The sequence below is a fragment of the Ambystoma mexicanum genome, chromosome 2p (genome assembly GCF_040938575.1).
Source record: "Ambystoma mexicanum isolate Mex_15411 chromosome 2p, UKY_AmexF1_1, whole genome shotgun sequence".
Taxonomy (NCBI): Eukaryota; Metazoa; Chordata; class Amphibia; order Caudata; family Ambystomatidae; genus Ambystoma; species Ambystoma mexicanum.
Genome location: NC_090923.1, coordinates 154,899,873 through 154,923,164, shown reverse-complemented (window position 1 = coordinate 154,923,164; position 23,292 = coordinate 154,899,873).

Sequence of the window (23,292 nt, the reverse complement as noted above, 5' to 3'; positions counted from 1 at the left end):
AGCCAATACATGCATATAGAACAACATAAGCTCTGTGCCTCCCCACCACCCGAACAGCCAAACTGCCCACTTGTGGGCCACTTCTGGGTGCGCGAATATGTGAAAATAAATACACGTGTGTAAACTGGGCTGGGGGGACAGAGTCCAAAACAGCGAGACAGAAAACAGACAGCTTGTCCGGGAGCAATGCTCCAAACAAAACAATCCAGCGCTTGTCGGGCACACGGGCAGGCAGGCAGGTCCACGCTTCACAGGCACAGTCAAAGGCAAAGGCAGAGTCTCCCACAGCCAAACAGCCCACTTACGGGCCACTTCAGGGTATAAAGCACATCTTTATAGAATGTTTTGTATATATATATATATATTGAATAAACACATGCCCCTGCGCAGTTGTACCACTACAAAAAAATTTAACTTTTCAGAGGAATTCAAATTGCTGCATCTCGACAGCAAATCAGAGAGAAGATGAAGAGGCCAATACAAGGGACCAGGAAGAGGGGTAGCAACAAGAGGCGGCAGAGGAAAACGAGGCGGGGATCAAACACAGATACTCAATCGCCGATGGCAACGAGATCTGGAGTCAAGCAGAAGGGGAAGCCTCGAGGCAACAAGACCTCCAACTAAAAATCTTTAATATCTCAAAAAGAAGTTTGACAGATCATGAAGTATCGGTACTTTCTCTTGGTCTCTCTTTTATCCATTCTCATGTCTTTGACTATACATCCACTAGAATAGATCTATTTAAATTCACGAGAAAGCTTAAACTGACCAAATTTCATGCCACGAAAATTGAAGAACATCAAGGATTCAAGAAACAACAGGCAGTGAGATATGTTTCCACATTATCGGAAAAATATTTGATCAGTCTCGTGTGTTTAGCGAACATGGAAGAATCAACAGAAGCTACTATGGATGATAGTACCATAATGGACGATGTTATGCTAGAAGCCAAATTTGGGATTTCTACAGACATGAGTTGTCCCACCAAATTTAGACCTCCTTCTATTTTTTGTCCAAATATAACATGTGGACCTATTGACACTTTTGAAGAGTTAGTTATGGGAGATCTTAAGAAACTATCTAGTAAAATCTTGCCTGCACATTGCAATCTTAACTATTCACAATTCCAGGCATTGGAAACATTGAAAAATGACAATTCTATAGTCATACGTCTGTAATTGTTGTCATGGACAGCGTAAAATATGAAGCGAGAAGGCAATTGAATGACAGTGCTAACTACATTCCAATAGAGATGGAGATACTATTGGAAACTAAAATGCTATATCATGGAAAGTTAAAGGAGTGGTGTGATGTTGAGCTTATAGATCGTGATGAATATTTCTTCCTTAAAAATGCTCATCCAGTGACACCCTTAATCTATTTTAACCCTAAGGTCCATAAAAGTTTAATAGACCCAATGGGTAGCTTACTTGAAAATACATCCAAATATTTGGACTATTTTCTCCAACTGTTTGTTTTGAGCTTGAGTTCGTATATACAAGACATTGCAGATCTACTTGCCAAGGTAGAGAATATTAATTGGGAACCTAGATATTTTCTTGTCTCATTAGATGTAGTATCTTTGTATACTTCCATTCAACACACAGCAGGTATTAAAGCATGTAATTCCTTTTTGGAAAGTAGATCTATCAGCTATCGACAGCTTAATGTGATGCTGTTGAGTATGTTACAATTTTGCATAGAGCATAACTATTTTCTCCATGAGGACCAACTATACAGGCAGATACGAGGGACAGCTATGGGGTTATGTATGGTCCCTACATACGCCAACCTGTATATGGGATGGTGGGAGACACATCAGGCGTGGACAGAAGAATTGGAAAAATGGACCCAACATGTGAAAATCTGGTATCGGTTCATAGATGATCTGTTTATTATATCGGATGGGACTGAATCAGAGTTTATGGAATATGTTGATATACTCAATGATAATGTGCTCAATCTAGAACTAACAGCAGTCATTAGTAAGCAACGTTTGGTATTTTTAGATGTCCAATTCGAGGTAGTTAATGAAACACTTACATCTAAATTATATAGGAAACCAACAAGTTCCAATTCAACTCTCCACGCCAAGAGTCATCATCCCAGAGCTCTAATAGACTCCATTCCCTATGGAGAATTTTTGAGAGCTAAAAGAGCATGCAGCAACAACAGTGATTACGAGAGAGAGGCTAAAAATATTAGCCAGAAATTTATCAGATGTGAGTATGGGAAACATGTTATCTCTAAAAGCTACATGAAAGCAGAAATGCCTACTAGAGAATCCCTTTTGTCCAGAAAATTGAAAGTGAATGACAAGAAAAAGGATTATGAATAAACATTGGAAGGTTCTGCATACTGATCCTCATCTCAAGGTAGTTTTGGATGATGTTGCTAATATCACTTATCGTAAGGCCCCGACCCTCAAAACTTTGTTGTCTCCTAGTATGGTGGTGACTGAACCAGCTGAGAATATGAGGATGACTAATATGAATAGAGTTGGCCTCTACAAATATGCCCACTGCAAACTGTGTAATCATGTGTCTAAGGTCCCTTTTTGGAGTGTGAATGGCCAGTGTTGGAAATACAAACATAGAATTTCCTGCATCACAAAATATGTAGTATATGCTATTCCATGTGCTTGTGGAGTTCATTATATAGGCTCGACGATGGGACCTCTTAAAATGCGGATTCTCCAGCATTATAGAGCCATTAAAAATGGAGATTTAACCTATCCTCTCACTAGCCATTTCCAAGAGGTACATAATGGAGATGTTAGATTCCTATCTTTTACAGGGTTGGCCCACATACCATCTATCAAAAGATTAGGCAACCGTGAATTGAGGTTGAGGCAACTGGAAGCAACACTCATATGCAAATTTGATACCTTGAAACCGAATGGTTTATACATTGATGCTGAAATGTATGTATTTTTACAAACATGAGTTAATGGTTGAATTATGCTGCTACTTTTTGCTATTGTATATTTGACATAGGAATTGCTATTTGCACCTTGTGCATTGCACCTCTTTTTGGATTAATTTATACATTTTTTGTACTGTGTCGTAATAAGTGAAGTATTTTTTGATGAACTATGCTGCTACTTTTTGATATTGCACTTTCTGATATTGCATTTTTGACATAGGAATTGCTATTTGCACGCCAACAGGATCTGTCTATAAATATGAATTGGTTCACTTTTGATTCTGACTGTGACTGTTATACATATTACATGTTAGAGTCTAGACGATTGTAATCTATACATTAATACTGCTGAGTTATCATGGCACTGGCCATCTGATAGATTACGTGCATACTAGAGGTTTGGTAGCAATTGGGCATTTGCCCATTTAGAACATGGCTGCTGTTTTCTGCTCATCACATTAGGCTTAGAAGTGCTTGCCCTTAGAGGGGGTGTATGGCTAATAGCGGCCATTTCAGCTGCTCTTAGTCAGTTTATGACATGCAGGCACACTGGTGCATCTGTAATATACAATGATTGATTTTAAGGAATAAGTGTTATTTTTGAGCGTCTCCAACATCGTTCGAGCATCGCGGTAGCCACCAGTATTGTATAGTGGAACTGTATATGTTATACGGGACTATTTACCTCAAGACTATACCATTTCTATAGGCATATGACCATTCCAATATGGAGGTCATTACGTACGAGAGGTTTTCCATCATCATGATAGATGCGGTCACATGACCGCTTTTTCACGTGATGCGGTACGAGTGGGGACGCTCTGGAATTGCACTTCCCTTTTAAATTCTATGATGTAAACCGCTTTTGCATAATAATAGTCTGAGGAAGCCTGAGCATTCAGGCGGAACGCGTGACTTTTTCCACCCCTGGGGTGAGTGCTTTTTGTACACCTTATGTCTGTCACAGGGGAATGACTTTACCTCTGTTTTAATGATGTGCGGTAATTTGCAATAATAAAGATTATATTTTAAATAGCTAGGTCTTATGTGCTGGGGTGCTTTTGTACTTGCTCACTGGGTGTTTTTTTGTAGTGTTACAACCGCGCAGGGGCATGTGTTTTTTCAGTGTTTAACGAATTTGGCTAAGTTTGTTTCCCCAGCACCAGCCACTAAATGAGGGAGAGCGCCACTTTTTGGCCAAACCAGTTTACTTATATACATGTATGTATATATATATTTAGTGAAAAAGCTTAGTTAAACTGACATTATGGTTACAAGTAAAACTGCCGGAAAACCCTTGAAATTCACCAGTTATGGTAAGCTAAGAAACCATAACTCACACCACCTCTGTGCAGTGTGCTAAGACTAACACCCAGGACATCAAAGATGACATCACAAGAAAAGATGACTTCTCCTGCAAACAAAAAGCCAGAAAATGGGTGAGGGGGAGTGTAAATTAAATTTAAGGTATTTATTCTTAATTCGTGGCCCTGAAAAGAAACTTTTGGGGGGGCTTGTAAACAAACACCTTTTTTCCTTGTTTTGCCTTTATTTACAGTAGTGCTGTTCACTGTACATCTTCTCTTACAATTTTCTTACAGGAACCTTTTCAGTGAATTGGTAACATTGCAAAGAAAAATTGCATTTCCAACCTCTGTGAAATAACTCAATCTTTGCAAAACAAGTTCACACCCTTGGATCTTACATTGTTATTCTCAAAAGATGACATTCCTGCAGCATAAAAAAGCAGATACAGCTTTATTGACATGCTGCCTTGATTCTTCCTTTTGTGGACTTAAAACATTTGTTGGACATCTCCATGTTTGCCTCTGATTTATTTCAGAAAAAATAATCTTGGCAGCAGGAAACAGTTTCAATAACATTGTAAAGAACATTTTCTGCGCAACCTGCAAACAAACTGGATTCACATACCCCAAACTGTCTGATCCACAATGCACAATTACAATGTCTGGCCATTTAAAGTGAACCATACTCTCACAGAATGAAAACAAGCTTGCCCAGTTTAAGCCACAAACTACATGCCACAAAACCTCCACTTCTGCCAATCCAAGAATTCCAAAGGTGCCATGAATTTCAGCATACGCGTTCAATGACTGCATTGAACAGACCCCCAAAATCCACACACTCTGTTTTATCACGCACATAATCATGTCCTTTTTCAGTGCTCTCACAACTCCTGCCAACAAAACTCCTGCCACTCGCTCTTCCTGTACACCACACCAAGCAAGCCTAATTGGCTGATCCCCACAGACCCTTTCCATGTCAGGCATCCTCAAAAGACCCAGATTTGGTACGTGCCATCCGCCGACTACCGCGGTGTCGGTGGACATAGTGACACAGGGGCAGCCCTTCTACCCTTTCCACTTTCATGTTATCAACACTCCCTCATTGGTGGCTTTCAAAGAGTCACACATTAATCCACCAAACACATCCAAAACCTTTAAACCTAGCCCTGTCATCTCACTTTAACACTTCCGATGTACACATGAACTCTGAGAGTACATTTCTCCTGCTAATCAAAGGCATCTGTATAAAAAACTTCTCTGAAACTGTCCAAGATTTATTTTTCTAGATTCAACAAGATCTGCATCTAACACGACATAGTACAGATATGCTTATATTTTTTAAAATATTTTCTTCAACTCTTTCACAAATATGTACATATAGAATGTTCCTGAAACTTACCCTGTAATAAGCTTCTCAGTAAGAACATTCTCTTTTGGAGCCACTCTAGCAAAAGCCATGCATTTCAGCCTTCAGCACATGCTCACATGAAGCAGCAAATAATTACAATGTTCTGTGTTTAAAATATTTTAAAGAGCAAATTCATGAAAGTTACAGCAGCCCTGTGTGTCACTTTCTCAAAAAAGAAAGGAAAAGCAGATAGAATAGATTAATAGACCATTTGTAAGTGACACATAGTGTGCACCAGTTTAATATGTTAGCAGCACATGCATACATCCCAACATCACCCATTACAATCTGTAGGTGCTTATCACGTCTTCATTTTTTCCTTTGCATTCTGTCTCTTCCAATTCACCTTCTCTGATTATAAAGCTCAAACTACAAGTCCCAGAATGCAATGAAAAAAACAGGACTGCACGTCAAAATTCGAAAATGTGTCATGTATATCAAATACAATACATATATATATACATATATTCTTTTTGGAAGTATTTTGATGAAAGTAAAACAATGCATATCTGCATTTAGATCAGCACTGTGTCACTTTGACATAAAAGAAAGTAAAAGCTGTTAAAATAGATTTGTACACCATTGTGTGCCAGTTTAATATATTGACAGTACATGTACAACTTCCTAACATAACCCATTCCAATCTTTAGCTGCTTATGCAGTCCTACAATCTGGGACTTGTACCCCAACTTTTATAATGGGAAAAGTGGAATTACAAGTCCCAGAACGCAAACAAAAAATCTAGGACTACATGAACACCTACAAACTATAATGCATCATGTTAGCAAGTACGCATATTAAACTTCCACACACCATCTGCCATTTCAAAGTGTACTACAAATCTTTTTCATCATCTTTTCTTCTCTTTTACCAAATGTTACACACAGAGCATCTATAAATGCACATACGCATTTCTTAATTTTCATGAAAATGCTCCAAAAACAAACATTTTTAGACATCCAGCAATTTCATTAACTCTTTTTCCCAACAACTTCTCCTACATTCATAAATAACAAGCGTTCTTACTAAAAGTACTTCACCATTACCACATATCCCCACTAACTTTCTTTTACAATTATAGGAAAGAAGCACATTGCTGAATACAAGAACCAAAAAAGAATACCCTTCACATCCTACAAAGTAAGTACAATAATGCACCATGTATATGTATGTAATTACAGCAGTACAGTTCCTCTATATATTACCCTAGAGTTCTCTTTCTGAACCAACATTTCTTTCACTCTAACCCATAGTATTGTACCATTCACACTCTTCCTATTCCCATCTAATCACCAGCATTGCAACACCCACTCTTTTCCTGAAAACAGCACAATGTCCCTAAAAATTCAATCACACCACCACTCCCTTACTCACTAACCCAACAACATCACACCTCTGCATTCTCTTACTCTCACAACCTTCCCAACCACACCTAATATACCACATTCGAAAATGTCTTGTAAACACTAATGAAGGGTCGATTTTAGCCACTTTATCCACATATCTGTTCACATCAACTCATTGGTTTGTCCAGAAATGGACTAAATATGTGTATCAAATTATGATCAGTGCAGATGTAGATCTTTAAACACTTATACAAAATCCTATCAGAGCAAAAAAGAAGATCTTTCTCGATGACTGGATTAAGTCATGGACATTATGTCTACAATATAAGCATTTTTCAAGTCAGTTATATGGCGACAAGAAAATGGGTAGTGTGGATCTGTATTTGTTAAAATCTCCGTCACCCCAAGTGCGTATGGGTATTCTGAGAATGCGATTCAACCTCTGGCATACTCACAATATTCTAGCTCAATGCAAACTAATTAAAATGACTGATAAGTTTTGACAATTTTGCAATGACCCATCCCAAAAAGAAACTTTAGAACATATTATAACTGAATGCGAATTGTCAGCATTATGTGCATTGCGAAATAAGTTCTTTATGAAGCATATGCTTACAGTAGCTAATGTCCCGCCAAATTTTCGATGGGCTTTTTTACTTAATTGTGCTAACATGAGTATACTCATTTCATCGGTGGGTTTTCTTAATGCACTCCATTTGTTTGATCAATAGAACCTGTGAATTGATGAATTGATGATTGGTGCAGCTTGACAACTTGTTAAAGATCGTCAGTATCATCACAAATTGTATAATCAAACATAGATTGTCTTTTTTCTGTAATCATATGTTGAATGTTTCTTCTCTGTAATTTAGCTTTGATTGTTGTTTTCTTTTTGTGTTTTTTTCTGGCCTCTAGAAGCCCATGACATTTCCTTGTTTTTTCATGTAAATATTTTTCTTTGTTTATGTAAATATCTCCTTTTATATATCAATTGTATTTAATCATGTTAAAAAATGTATTCCTATAAATTGAAAAAAAAAGTTGATTTATTTCAGCTCAAATTTCAATAAAAAAAACTCCACAATATACCACATCACAATCAAACACCACTGTATTAAGCTCTCCAATCACACCCACACACCCATTCACAAAACAGGCATATATATTGCACAACTTTGAAACCCAAACATTCTCTTTTCCCAACATACACAACAAAATGCCTACTAAAAAGCAACTCTGTAGAAGAGAAAGAAAAAATACAGCAGATAAGAATAAAACCTAATCATATAGTAATCCACCTCTAAAACTATTTACAATATACAAAGAAAAGCAGAACTACTATTGAACATAAAAAAACTGTATCTACCAGTGTTAACATGATAACGGTAAATACATCCCAAAACATTATTTTACAAACATTTTTCCACTGTAGAGTTCTTCTCAATCTTATAAAAACATCTCAAAATCACGATCTACCCTTAAAATCTACCGCAGGAGACTAAACCTGGAAGCACTAATTGACATCACTTTTCGACTAAAGAGAACATTGTTATATTGATTTAAAACAGAATTAAACCAATAACTAAATTAATCAATACATCACAAAGAGTACTTCTAAACATGTGCAATGTCAATATATAGACCTTTTCGCACAGAACCATATTTCAATGAAGAAGCTTACAAACAAGAACAAAAAATTGCCATAGACAATAATGGTCGAGGGGGTATGAAATGGTAGAAGACACCATTATGGCAAAAGAAACCCTTATAGAAAAAGTTCCCAAACAAACGATCCAGTGTACACATGTGCATGCAGCTCAATGTGTAATGTGTAATATACACCAAAAATCCTTTAAATCTTTACAACAATTCCTCAATCACTATGTGAAACTAACAGACAAAAGTCAAATGAAAACTTTGCAAACCTGGGACTCTTGTCCAGTGCGAAGCCACACTGTACTTCGAGGACATTTATTAGCCTGCATTTTAGGAAATTCTTGCAAAAGCACTTCCACCACATCAAAAGGTTAGCAACACACTGTTTTGCTATATGGAAGCTTGTACATAGACTACACTATGCAAAAAGTCCTGCTCTAGAACTGCATGTTTTAAATAACATTCTCCTCCATGGAACAGCCAAACAACTGCTTTAGAACTGAAGTTGACTTAGAAAATTCTGTAACTTCAGAAAACATTACCGAAAACCTCATATACACCAACGTACTAACAAACACATACAAAAAAGAAATAGTTAAGTTTCAAAACACATCTGCTTGAATACCAGACCAAATATGTGTCTGTTGTCACAGAACATTTTTGAAAAAGAGCACAAAAATAGTAGATATAGCCTACAAAATAGAGGACAATGAAGAATCCCAATGGTTCCAATTAGCTTTATATCTAAAATCAGAAACTAAATACAAAACAACTGACCCCTCAATAGTTTGCACCTACTCCAACACAAAGCTTGACTATAACCAAATGCCATCACGTGCTATCACTATTCCCACTTCCAAAAGATCTCCAACAACTTAACTTGTATGAGAGCATTATAATCCAAACAGTACACCAATTTCAAGCTATAATACGCCTTCAACGAAACTGGCCAATTTAACTCCATCCGAGTTACTAAAAGGCATCTGTGGCAAAGTAGTATATTTGCCACTAGGTCTCAAAGAAAATATAGAAATTCAAGGAGTACATCTATTGGGTACTTCCACTAGTTTATTTTTTGTCGGTGGACCAGACTCAAGTGTGGAAGAGTTTGTACAAATATCTGTCTGTGGGAGACTGGTTACCCCTCCCTTATTCTAGAATCAGCATAAATTTTCGTACTTTCTGAATTACCAAACCATCAGCTATTGTTTTTGTAATGGAAAACGTATGAGTGACATGATCCTAGTAGGTTTCAATTCCTCTTGTGAACTGGAAATTCATGGAGTACAATGACCAATAGATCAATCTTTGATTGTACTAATTCATGGTGGACCAACAAAATATAAAACAGTGTGGCAACAACTAGTTGACTTAAACAAAGTTAGACAAGCCATACAATATCTGAAAGAAAACAATAAATACTGCAAAGATGAAAACCTAATAGAAATCACCCAAATAATTCAAGACTCACCAGCAACTGGCCAATTTGAACATGTGGATCCTATTAGTGCAGCCAACATTTTAGACCAGTGTACAATTCACCCACTATATGCCAGAGGATCCACAATGAGCATATGGAAAAAAGAGTAGAAGCATGTTGTTTTCCTCTACTCTTTTCTACATGAAAAGGAGGAAGGTATGATGTAAGGTCCACACAAATTAGTGCATCAGAATATCGCTCCTTAAGAATGTATTCTGAAGACCCCAGATTCAGACAAAATGTCAAATACATTTTCCACCTCCTCTTCGAAAGTGAACTAGAATATAACATAAAACTGTTCTGGAGTTGCACACACATTAAAAACAGGCTCCAAAATGTTCAACATTTCTGCTACCCAACTGCTTCAAAGGATAAAAGACAAAGATGAAGTTTTGCAGTGATGTATCACAAATCTCTTGGCAAACATGCCTGGTACAAAAGAATACTGGTTCCGACGTCATGCTGATGTACGATGTATGCTAAAGAACCTAGGGCCACTCACATAGTTTGTTACTGAGTACACTTGGGATATCCTGCACAACTTCTTATGCACTGCAAACCAAAATAAAATCAGAATAGATATACAAACACCAGGAGAACTCTGTTCTCATGACCCTGCCAATGTATCAAGGTACTTTCCCCATCGCTTCATTGCTATGCTGCACCTTATCTGCAATAGAACTTCCCCTTCCACTTGGAGAAGTGCAACACTTCTGTTTTAGAGTTTATTGAAAGATACATTACATGCAACATCCCTTCAGAAACCACAGATAGTGACCTACATACACAAATCTTGTGCTTCCAAAAAACATAAGTGTGGCAAATACTGCCCATGTAGATATAAAAACAAAGGCAAATACTATACCAAATGTCAGTAAATAGCTTGATGTCTTCTGTTAGACACAGTGTAAAAGGCAAATCGACTAAAAATACATACAACATTAAAAGGGCCGAAGCATCCAAGTACATCAATGATTACAATGCAATCATTGCTCTCTTGGGGAATGCAAACATACAGTACATTGCAGACAATTCCACTGCAGTTCAAGATATGCCAAGCTGAGAAAACAGAACTAAAAGACCTCTGGGATGACACATCATCTGACAAAACATTAACACAAAATTGTACAGCTTCGGTATACAAATGCTCTCCCATAGAGAATGCGGGTGCTAAAAAGCTACAGACCATTTAACAGGTACAGCCTTATATGGCAAATCTGAAAAGATTATGCCTTATTACGAGTTGGCCGGTAAGAGGTAATATTGGCGGTAACTCAGTTACTGCCAACTTTACCACTACACTAAATTATAACTTACAGAAATGATGGAGGTAATACCTTTGGAGGAGTTAGGTCTGGAAAAATTACCTCCAGCGGTAACTCTCACAAGAATTGCCGGAATCAGAGCCTGAGGTAATTCTATGGGTCCAAAAACCCATTTCTGTCATATTACAAGTAAAAACAGCAGAATTAGAGGTAATTCCGAAGAAAAAAAAACACATCACAATTATCTCCACCAAAAAGGTGAAGATATATGCATACAGGTGTCACAAATCAAGGCCCAGTTGCACCAGATCCACTCAGGGGGAGTATGAAAGGCCCACCCCCAACACACATCCAAGCAACATGCAGCCACAAGGAGATGTGGATTACGGGCTCCACAACCTGCTACTCTACATTTAGCTACAGCAAAATGCTGGAACACAGCAGGGAATGAGACATGCACTACCCACTCCCCCCGCACTTTTCCCTTCCGCGATCTCAATATCACCTGGCCTAGTAAGATCGCTGTCTCTGTCTTCCCTCTGTTCCCCCTCCATTGCCTCGTTGCACCTTGAAACACTTGTGTATAGGCACGTTATAAATGCCATATCATATCATATCATATCATATCATATCAACCAAGGCGTAGGAGATGCATGCAGCGGAGGGCACCAATACTACGTGTCCGACCATCCCCATGGACACTCATGGACAGGCAATTAGTCACATTTTACAGATTAGACTGTACAACCATCACCGTCCTGCTCACCCTGAAACAGGCCTAACTGCAGAGTGTCATTTCCATCCGAACAGCCATCCTCCCCTGCTGAAGCTTGTGTCCATCCTACATTTCTGTGGAACAGGTGTCTTCCTACAAATAGTAGGGGCACTGCATTGAATGTCTCAGCCCACATTTTCAAAGTTGCTGCACCAAGTCCTGGATGCCCTAATGATGAACCACACCTGCACATCTCCATGCCCATCACCCAGGCACATGTGCATGCAGCAAAGACAAAGTTCTACAGCATAACACATTTGCTCAACACAATTGCGACATTGGACTGCACCCATGTAGTGTTGCTACCACCCCAGGCAACTGAACAGGGATGCCACAACTGGAAACAATATCACTCTATGACCGTGCAGATGACATGTGATGCTGATCTCACCATCCATCACTGCTGTGCCCGATATCCTGGGTCAACACATGATGCACAAATTCTGCACAACAGCACCCTGCTTTCGTACATAGAGAAGCACAGAGGACAGCAAACCTGGCTCGTGGGTAAGTTGCACTCAGACCGGATTGCCAAAAGCACTCACATGCACGTGCAGCACGTAGGTATTAGTGAAGTGAATGAACCCCAAGTACCATGATGCAACAACAATGATAACCAGAATAGGCCAGGCACCCTGACTGACCCACCCCATGACACAGACTTGACACATGTGATGAATCAGGGCATCCAGCCATGCAAGACAGCAGCACACAATCAGGTCAATGTAAAATCCATGTAAGCATATCCATGTACCATACATGGCGTAGTGCCACACCATAGCTGACCAGTTCATTACCAATGTGACATCGTTGACGGACTACACATGACTGCTGACTCCCACAATGCGTGTGACTGCAAGGAAACCATGTTGACCATGTTCCAACAACCCCTTTGCACACAAAGTGCCCTGTGCCCATCCACTGAGACATGCACATAGGAGTATTCACGTCAGGACCATGCACTTGTACCATGGACAACACACCGCCATGTCTCACACAGTCCATTAATGTCTTGCAGGTGACGGTGGATACCCGCAGTTGCTATGGATAATGCATCCCTGGCCTGATCATCTGAGGAGTCCTCTGCATAGTGCAGGACACAGCAGACATCATGCTGGGATGGTGGTGTCTACAGTGGTGAGAGGCTGCAGAGGGGTGAGAACTCAGGCAAAAACCTGAGGAGATGGAATGTAGGTGGCTGAATGCAGGGGAGGCACCATACTACTCATCTACATCTGTGCCCCCAGTGGCCTGAAGTGACTTTGGCTGTCACCCTCAGCCTGACCCACCTATGCATCTGCAGTTGGGCCCGATGTGGCACTATCCTGTCATCTTCTTGTTGGCACAGATTGCACACCTAGGGTCTGTGTTGGCCTTGTAGGCTTGTCCGTCTGGAGGGAAGGAAAGTCTGTCAGTGGCCTGGTGGACTGGTACCTCTTCTTGAGTGGGACAAACCCTCTCCCTGAATAGCCTTGGCCTGTCTGCTTGCTGCCAGTGGTTGGTGCTGGTGTCGTGGATGGTCCAGCCTCCTGGGGCATTTCCTGCGTGTCTTGAAGCCCAACTAGATAAAGACACTCCTGAGGCTGAGGGCAGTCAACTTTCCCTTACAGGAAGCCAAGAACCACTTGGAGAACCATTCATTCTAAATGAAGCAGAAATATCTATGTGTGAGGTAGGAAAACCATGTATCAATATAAACAATCTAAGGAAGACTTGTCAATGCTCGAATCACAGTTAAGTGATGAACAATTTACCATTTATCTAGAGGTCACTCAAGAAATTGAACATCATTTTAAACATGAAACAAAAAGAGTAGCTGTAACAACTATAAACCCCTGCTCCTGTATGTAAGTAGAGAAGCTGGTTCTAGTAAAACATTCTTAATTAAAATAATCAGCACATTGCTACAAAACTTACCAAAAAAAACTTTCAGCTGTGGTAACAGCCCCCACACGTTTAGCTGCCTTCAACATAGGAGGCATAACTTTACACTGACTACTGCTCCTCCCCGTAGAACACCAAAACAAATTAGAATACTAAAAATTATCAGCAGAATCTGCTACTGAAGTACACAGAATTCTGAAACAAATGAAAGCGCTCCTGATAGATGAAGTAAGCAAGGTTTCCAACCTCATGTTGGCTTTTATTCATCTCAGAATGCAAGAAGTCCTAAAAACTGACTACGAAGAACTGTTTAGAGGAAAAAATGTTATTGTTTTCGGAGATCGCCTAAGGTGAACCTATTTTCAAAACGTTAGGACACAAACAATGCCACAATATGCTTGGCAACATTGGAAATGTATATCTCTGGCAACATTTTCACTATAAAGAACTAACCCACAACATGTGTTAGTCTGCAGACCTCGCCTATGCTAACATTTAAAAAAGCCTTAGAACTGGTCTGCTTACTAAAGATGCAAAATCCATCTTAAATAGTAGACTAATCCATGGGCTATATGGACGAAACACATCTATTCCTGATTTCATGGAACAATGAATCCAACAAAATCTAAAATGTATGCCCTTAATGCCAACCCTTGCAGGCTGTAGTCAATTCAACGAGACAATGGTGAAAAAAGAAATGCAACACATATTATCAGCTCCAAAGACAGAGTAGAATTGCATGGCATGACACTTCCTATGTGTCAACAAGCAACAACACTACTAAATAGCTTAGAGAAATGTATCTCCAACACAGCTTGATTGGAGAAAATATTGACTTTGGGTCTAAGCTGCAGAGTAATTCTAAAACATAACCTTGCCGTAGAACAAGGTTTAGTCAATGGAGCAATTTGTACAGTTGTTGGCTTCCAAACACATCCACATGGCAACAACATTCAGTTTGTCAACATCCACTTTGACAAACTTGCAGAAGTATAAAAATTGGCCACACAATAGCATGTGTCCTTCTCTTCAAAGACATGTATCTACACAGAGGTCATTTTTCTCTATCTCTTGTATATGCTGTCACTATTCACAAATCACAGGGTCTAACACTAGATCAAGCATTGATTGAAATTGGCAGCACAGTCTTTAAATAAGGTATGAGTTACATAGCATGTTCACGTCTGCATACACTCAATGGTCTATAGTTAACTTTGATGCAAACAAAGTCAAGGCTGACATTCCTTGCATCCTGGAACACAACAGGCTCTGTGCACTATACACCCCCATCTAGATATGTAACCTATACCTCAATAAATGAAACCTTTAAAAGGACAACTAATACAAACAGAATCTATAATAGATCTCCCAACAATGCTGCTAAAGAAACTACGACCAACTCCTTCTGCATCACAAAATAGAACCACAAAACTGTCTAGTACAAAGTTAACTGCACGTCCATTACAAATGTCTCTTCTCCAGAAAAATGTGCGGGTCCGATAAAAACGATCCACAAATGGAATCCTCTAGTCCATTTAAATTTAACAACACAACTGGGGTAAAGTGTTAAGCTAATGTAACAATCTCCTTTTTCAATTGTCACCAATTGTTCACAATATTTACTTAAACTGCTCAGGCCAGCTGTGTTTGCAAATGGTAGTCCTTCATAGAATTGCCACAAATAATGTGTCTCAGGTATAAGACAAGAATTGGACTACTGTGCAGGAACCGTCAAAATTACCATAAACACACAGGAAGATCCACAACAATTCCTAATGTACTTACTACAAGTACTGGAAACCAAAAACATACATGTGGAAGGATACATGCACTCTCTACAACCATGTTTCACAAGAGCACACCCTTTTGCAGTTCAGACAATCGTTACACCATACAAATGAACTCACATAGCCAATATGTCATACTAATGCATCTAAGGTACAATGCAGATGGTACCAAAAATAATCGTAAACTTTAAAGGCTTCACACACGGCCAAGCATCTCTTGGAAAGAAAACCTTCACATTATTAGGTATAATATACTACACTGGTGCCACAACCACTTCAGGAGACGATACTGCATATGTTAAAAAAGTAGTTGGTTTGAATTTTACACATAGGACACCATACCAGCAAATCTAACAAATGCCTACTTAATATTCCTTCAACCCAAATGTAGTCACTAAACTGGACCACAATTAACAGTTACAATATGCCAACAGGTATCTAACTATACCCATAATACTACAATAGTATGTTTAAAAGTCAATATAGTTAGAGTACGCCAACAGGTATCCAACTACTTAAAAAATACCCTTCATTGCAAAACACTTTAAATACCCCATCACAATTCTTAAACGAAAAAACATCTTCTAAACTCTATAGTAGTTAGAATACGCCAACAGGTATCTAACTACGTTAAGCATTCCCTTAACCACAACATACTTCAAACAAACATACTATCACCCTTACAATCACATGTAATCGTTTTATTTCAAATCCAGTATGTGTGTCATACATTAATGTTAGTACTTAGAATGTACTGTTTATGAGGGTCTAGAAAAGTAAATGTATATGTAAAATTGTATACAATTAAAGCCTTTAAACTTTCCTGCTTAACAAATTATACTGTTTCTTCTCCACAGAAAATGTACCAGAGATTCCAGATCATAACACTATGGAATTAAGTAACCATACCAAGTATAATCAAATACATATTCTATGAGCACTATCCTCCATTGTACTACAATCATACGTACCATATGCAGTTCAAATATATCATTCCACCATATTACAAACACTTTATACTCTCTCTACATTACCTATAAGTACTATACACATATTACTACTGTGATGATTCTGGTCATACTCCTACTACATGTCCTATAATTACAATAAACATATTACTACAGTGGTGGCCGTGGCCAGTGGACAGATTCTTGGGGGCATGGCCTGTTGCCATGCCCCCAAGAATATGCCCACTGGCCACAACCACCACAATAAAATTAACCATATAATAAGTACTTGCCATTCACCGTCAACTAATAAAATTCACCTGAACACCATGCAATTGAAATGATGTCTGCAAATACTGAAATTGAATTCAGACTCGGTGGCATCTGCTAACCCTTTCAGCTCCATATCATCTTTATTCCACTCCCCTACCCTTTTCAAGCCCTCTTTCACCCACCAAATAACTCTAAATGTGCGTCCCAAGCAACCCGTTCACAGGCCTGTCTGAAGGAAAGTGCGAGGGACCAGAGAACCTGTAGCTCCTAGTCAATATCCATAGATTCATGCTCCTGCCGGTGTGGGCCCAATGGAGAAAGGAGATGGATGATAAGGTCATTTCAGACCGCAAGGGGCTGAGAGAACAGAGCTGGTTGTCCTCCGCAGACCGCTATGACACTTGCCTGACCTTTTTCCACCTATAAAGATAGCACCATATCATATGTTTTCTACTCCCCCACACTTCCCAGCCCCTCTTTTCACCACCAAATAGCCCAAAATTTGTTTTCCAGACATTTTCCCCACCGCGATGTCCGTGGTCAGCTGCGACTATCCATGGATACAACATGACTGGCATTTCAGAAAATATGACACACCTCAAGCTTTTCACCATCCAATCAGCAGTCGCATATGATGTCCCTGGAACTCATGCCGGCCCCTGGACCAATCAGAGGCCCGTCCGCGGAGTGAACAGGGAAGTGAGTATGTGGCCCAAACCCAGATATCACTAATTTCTTTTTATCTACTTTTTGGCAGTTTTAACCAAATTTACAAAAGCACACTTTTGGGACCTAGCCACCACTCCTGGCACACATTTGGTGAAAATCCATCCAGCGGTCCAGCGGTTTGGGCTGAAGACTTGAGCAACATTATTTTTCCATCGCATCTATGGGAAAACCACACATTTTAGACACCCCCTATTACTTTGCCCCCCTGCACAAAACCTCACCAAACTTCGCAGAATCAATCTGATGGGCCATATATAAAGTTTGTGAGGATTCGTCCGGGGGGGCAAAGTTATAAGCCGCCCAAAAAGTGCTCTTCCTACGAGTTGAGCAACTTAACCATAACTACAGGGCTGCTACTGCAGGCCCTAAAATACAGAGTACATACATATTTACAGAAAATACTGCTTCATGATACAATCTTTGTGAATCTTTATCATCTAATTGCTGGTCCATTTGCAACCCAGATGAATTCTGCTTCTGACCCACCACCACTATACAAATGATATTTGGGCATATCTCCTCAAAGCAAGGAAACTCCTTGAGATGTGATTTGTATAATGGCATGTCTGAAACTGAATGAGACTTGGTTATGAAGGAACCGGTGGTTGGTGTTTTCTTTTTCTTTTTTAAAGAATTGTGATAACTAGTTTTCCTGAGGGAGCAAGCAAACTGAGCGTAGTCAAATCATTTAGTCTGGTCGAGGTAGGGTGTCCTATCAATGCAGTTATTGAAATAATTAGTTGAAATGCTGCATTTGACAGCACATATTTATAGGAAAATGGGTACAAAAAAGGCTGTAGATTTTACAATCAGTTCTATAGGTCAACATGTAACAAATAGATGCCAGGTCACCAGCAGGACACAGAAGCATTTTGCAACATTTTTCTATGCTGTCTGGGACCAAAGAAAAACTGTGAGGCCTGTCTCAACAGTATATGCCAGTATTGCCCTGTAAAACACAGTGACATATTGTCAGTCCTCAACAATGTATGCCAGCATTGTTCAGTAAAACAAGTGTACCCACATGGCCCTGTTGAACACATTTCCGTGCTGCCAGTGCTAAAGAAAATTACATTTCTCTGTACCCTGTAACACCCATTTTCATGCTGCCAGTGTCGAACAAAACATGCCACTCTGGTCACTGCAAACATGTGTATGCAGGCTTTCTCCAATATAACCTAGAATGCCTCTATTAGAACACATTGGCCCTCATTACGACCCTGGCGTAAATCGCGGTGCTAAATGCACCTTGGAGCACGGCGGAAAGCTGCCGATACCGCCATGGGGGTTGGCGGATTCTCCGCCCCATTCCGACCTTGGCGGGGCGGTAAATCCCCAATCCCCATTTTACCCTTCCCCATTCCCATTTCTGCCCCATAGGGTATAATGGGAGTGTGGAAGGCGTTAATTACGCCACCGTAAAGTACGGTGGCGTAATTAACAACAAGGTCCCGTAGCGCCATGGATTTCTCCGCCCGGAAAAACCAGGCGGAGAAAGGCTCCATGGCGCTACGGGAACTCGTAGTAGGGCGGACGGGTCCGCCACGAATACCGCTGGCGTAAACCCACTCCGCCAGGGTCGTAATGAGGGCCATTGTCATACTGGCTGTGTGCACCCAATATATGCCGGCAAGTCATTGTCAGAACACATTTCTGATGCTGTCTGTGCCCAATGTATTCAGCATTGCCTAGTACAAATATGTTCGATGGTGACAGTGCCCAATATATGACAACAATTCCACACTAATATATGTTTATGCTGCCAGTTCCCATGTATGCCATTATTATAAAGAGAGAATACGTTGTCACCAGAGGTACAGTTACTTGTTGATTGCATGTGTTGTCCTAGTTCAATAACAGGAGTCCAGTCAATTGATGTAGAAATCTGGCATGTGCACCTGAAAGTTCAACAGTGCATGGTGAGATAGGTGCATCTCACAATAATGGTGCACACCCCTAAGAAGAATTAGGCCAGATTCTGTCTACTCGTACACCACGTGTACTGAGAAAGTGCATGTTTTAGAATATGTATGCAACTTGATGGGCACCCATAACCAAAGCCAGGGCACTGAGGTATACATGTTATTTACGAAGGGTACTCGCCTGTACTCTTAGAAGTGGCCGAGAATGTACCCTGCACCAACCGTTAGTTGCAAGCATTAAAATCAAGTCATGTATGGAACAATTGGGACACTATTCATGGGCATACCAATTGTTATTTTAGCCATAACACATTGAATGTTGCTATGGAAATAATGATGCTCAACAACTGAATAACATTTGTATGTTAGGCCATTCACCGTGTTATGTATCTAGTGCATAAGACCAGATGGCAGCATCATGCAACTTACTCCCAATTCCTCCTTTTTATTAAGTAGAAAACTTACTGCAGGGAGCAAAAGTACACTTAAGGTGGAGGAGTTTTGGAGCATCAAGGTGAATCTGATGTTTCTAACCCAATTTGAACCAAGGAGTATTTATTTTGCTGTCCTCATTCAGCTATCAGAGAATCCTGCATGGCTTGTCCACTCTCGTCCCCACCACATGCCTCCATGACCATCGGATCCACTGGCCCCTGCTGGGCATGGGCCCTGATATGAGGGTGGGCAAGGTTCCAGGTAGGGTGGTGGGACTCTACAACCTCGAGCTGGGCTGAGGGCTGAGGGATCCCATAGGGCAATAGCCAACATGGGCCCCAGTGGCCTGAATTGGGCCAGGCCATGCCAATAGCATTCCAGGGGGGATTAGCCACATCCCCTTTGCCTCAGGGAACCAGCAACATTAATAGAGGCATGACAGGAAGCAGAGGCACTTTTCATTAAATGTGACTGCATTGCAGATGTCCACGTGTCTCTAGGCTATTTAATTACCGTGACAGAGTGAGTACACGTCTGCAGGAGTACAGGGATGAGTAATGTCTAAAATGCCTACTCAGCCCCACACTTCCCCTAAACATGCATTGACAACAATCCTAAAGGTGAATCAGGCCCAGTCCGACAGGTATACCTTCTGCACCTTGTGTGGTAGCACAAGCAGAGGACAGACAATTGCTTCACCAGGGGTGTGAGCTGATAGCAATAGCAATGGTCAAAAATAGTAAAACGCCCAATGAATTCTCCATAAAAATATATACTTTAATCAAAGAATAAAATAAAAAAAAGTAATCAGAAAACATCAGAAATCTTGCTCTTGTAAAAGAAACACAATTAATGCATACTTTTGTGAAATTACCCTATGGGTCAATAAGCAAGTGTATTTAGGCAAAGGATTGGCAACAATATCACTGTTTAAGGATATAACTTTGAAGAACAAGGTAGAGAAATACACTTAAAAGTCTGGATTGGTCCCTAAAAGTAGACCGGGCGGCAGAGTTTTTCACAGTAACCTTTTTCTTGCCTGTGGTGCTCGACAGCATTCAGCTGTATTTCTAGGTGCTTTTGCCACAGTATAGCTGGCATTGGGACTTTTGAGATGAGGCGATCCAACTAGCCCAATGCCAGTCGACTTTGAGCCGGTTTAAAGGTGCAAGCTGCCACTGGGTAAAGTCAGCGTTCGAGATGAAAAGATGAATTCTTCCAATGTGTCAGAGTAGCAGTCGCATCGATGGTGAGACAATGGTCCAGCTTGTTCGAGTTGCATTTGTGATGAGCGATTTGATGGCTTCCGGTAGTCGAGTCGGTACTCGAATCAGTTGATAATGTTGAGCCCTCGATCGGTTCAAGGCATGTTGGTTCACTTCAATTTGTTAAGCCGCCATCTGTGGCAGCTCAAAGGGCACAAGCATGGCTGATCTGTCTTGAAGATGTCACAAGGATATGAAATAGTACCATCTGGTTCTGGGATTCTGGGATGCTGTGTGTCCTAATCCAAGGTATTCAGGACAAGGTAAATCCTTCTGTTCTGTACTTTCAATGCAGGGAGTTGGTGGGCACTGATAGAGCTCCTTCACCTCCAGTGCAGAATCCTGGTTCCAGTGCCATAGCCAGCCTTGGTCCACAGCGGTTCACCCTCACTGTTCTGAGGGGATAGTTAGTTCACCCTCACTGTTCTGAGGGGATGGTTAGAGGACAGAGCTCTCCTCTGCCTTGGATGTCTTCAACTCACTGGCAGAGGACTTTAGAATAGACTGCATCACCAACATAATTCCAGTGAATTCTTCCTTGTTCTCCTGAGTTTCCCGAGATAAGGCAAAGACGGAGGAGATTCAATTTCCTTAAAGAGGTGAAATGTCATATGGGATTGGTCCAAAGCAAGCCTGCTTTGGGACCTAAGCAGAGGACAACCAGCTCTGTTCTCTCAGACCCTTGCGGCCTGAAACCACCTTACCCTCCATCTCCTTGTTTCTCCCTTCTCCATTGGGCCCACAGGAGCATGAATCTATGGATATTGACTAGCAGCGACATGTTCTCTGGTCCCTTGCACTCTCCAGCAGGAGGACATAGTAGCGAGAGAAAGGGGAGTTATGGTGGAGAAAAGTGAACAGGAGGAGGGGATAGAAGGTAGGTAGCGAGGGTACTATACTAAATGGAAGAGAGCACGTTTATTTGCAGAAAGAGCGGGGTAGATTGAGGAGGGTTTAGGAGGTGAGAGAATCAAGTTGAGGGAATTTTGGGGGTGCCTGGTTGGGAGGATTGAGACAAAATAAAGGAGAGATAGAAGTAATGTTTGGGAGAGTCAAGAGCAGAAGAGTCGTTCTGACAAGTATCTAGATCTTTCACAAATGCAAAGGTTTATATTCATTATTGTTCTGAGGGTGCAGATGCTAGGTGTAATCCAAGGCCATTGAGGGGAAGGTTTAGGAGTGAATGTACAAGGAGGGCAGTAAGAGGAGAAGGGAGTGTTAAGAGTAAAGTTAATGTTAGTGAAGCCTTTATCAGTGAATGAAATGGTGAATTTTGTATTTGAGGACAGGGAGTGTTGTAGATCAGAAAGGTAGAAAAGGAATTTTGGGGAGGGACACTTGTGCTTGGTAATGAAAGTGGTAGATAGAGATAGTGGGTCAAAGTAGGAGTGGAGATTGCCGCAAAAACAATGAAATGATCAGAGGAAGAGGGAGCAGTGGAGATATTAGAGAGTTCAGAGGAGATGAAGGCGGGCAGAGAATAGACAGAAGAGAGTGAGTGGTTAAATAGAAGAAAGCTAAAGTCATTGGACACAGGAGTGGAGAGAGAGGAGAGGTTAATGTCACCAGTGACAACCAGGTGAGCATGGATAAGAAGGGAGTCAATTAATTGGGAGAGGGGGTCAATAAATTGAGCAGCCGGACCAGGTGGCCAATAGAGAGATATAATATTAATGCCAAAATCATCAGTGATTGTGGAGATAGTGTATTTGAAAGAGTGAGACCTAGTGGGAGGTAGGGGAGTATGAGAGGTGCCACCCCTACGAGTTGGACGGAGAGAGTGGGTGAAGGTTTAGGCAGGGCCATGAAGGGCAGCAAGGTTGTTATAGTCTGAGGGCTAAATCGAGGTTTCTGTAAGTGTAATGAGGTCAGGAGAGGGAGAATGGCA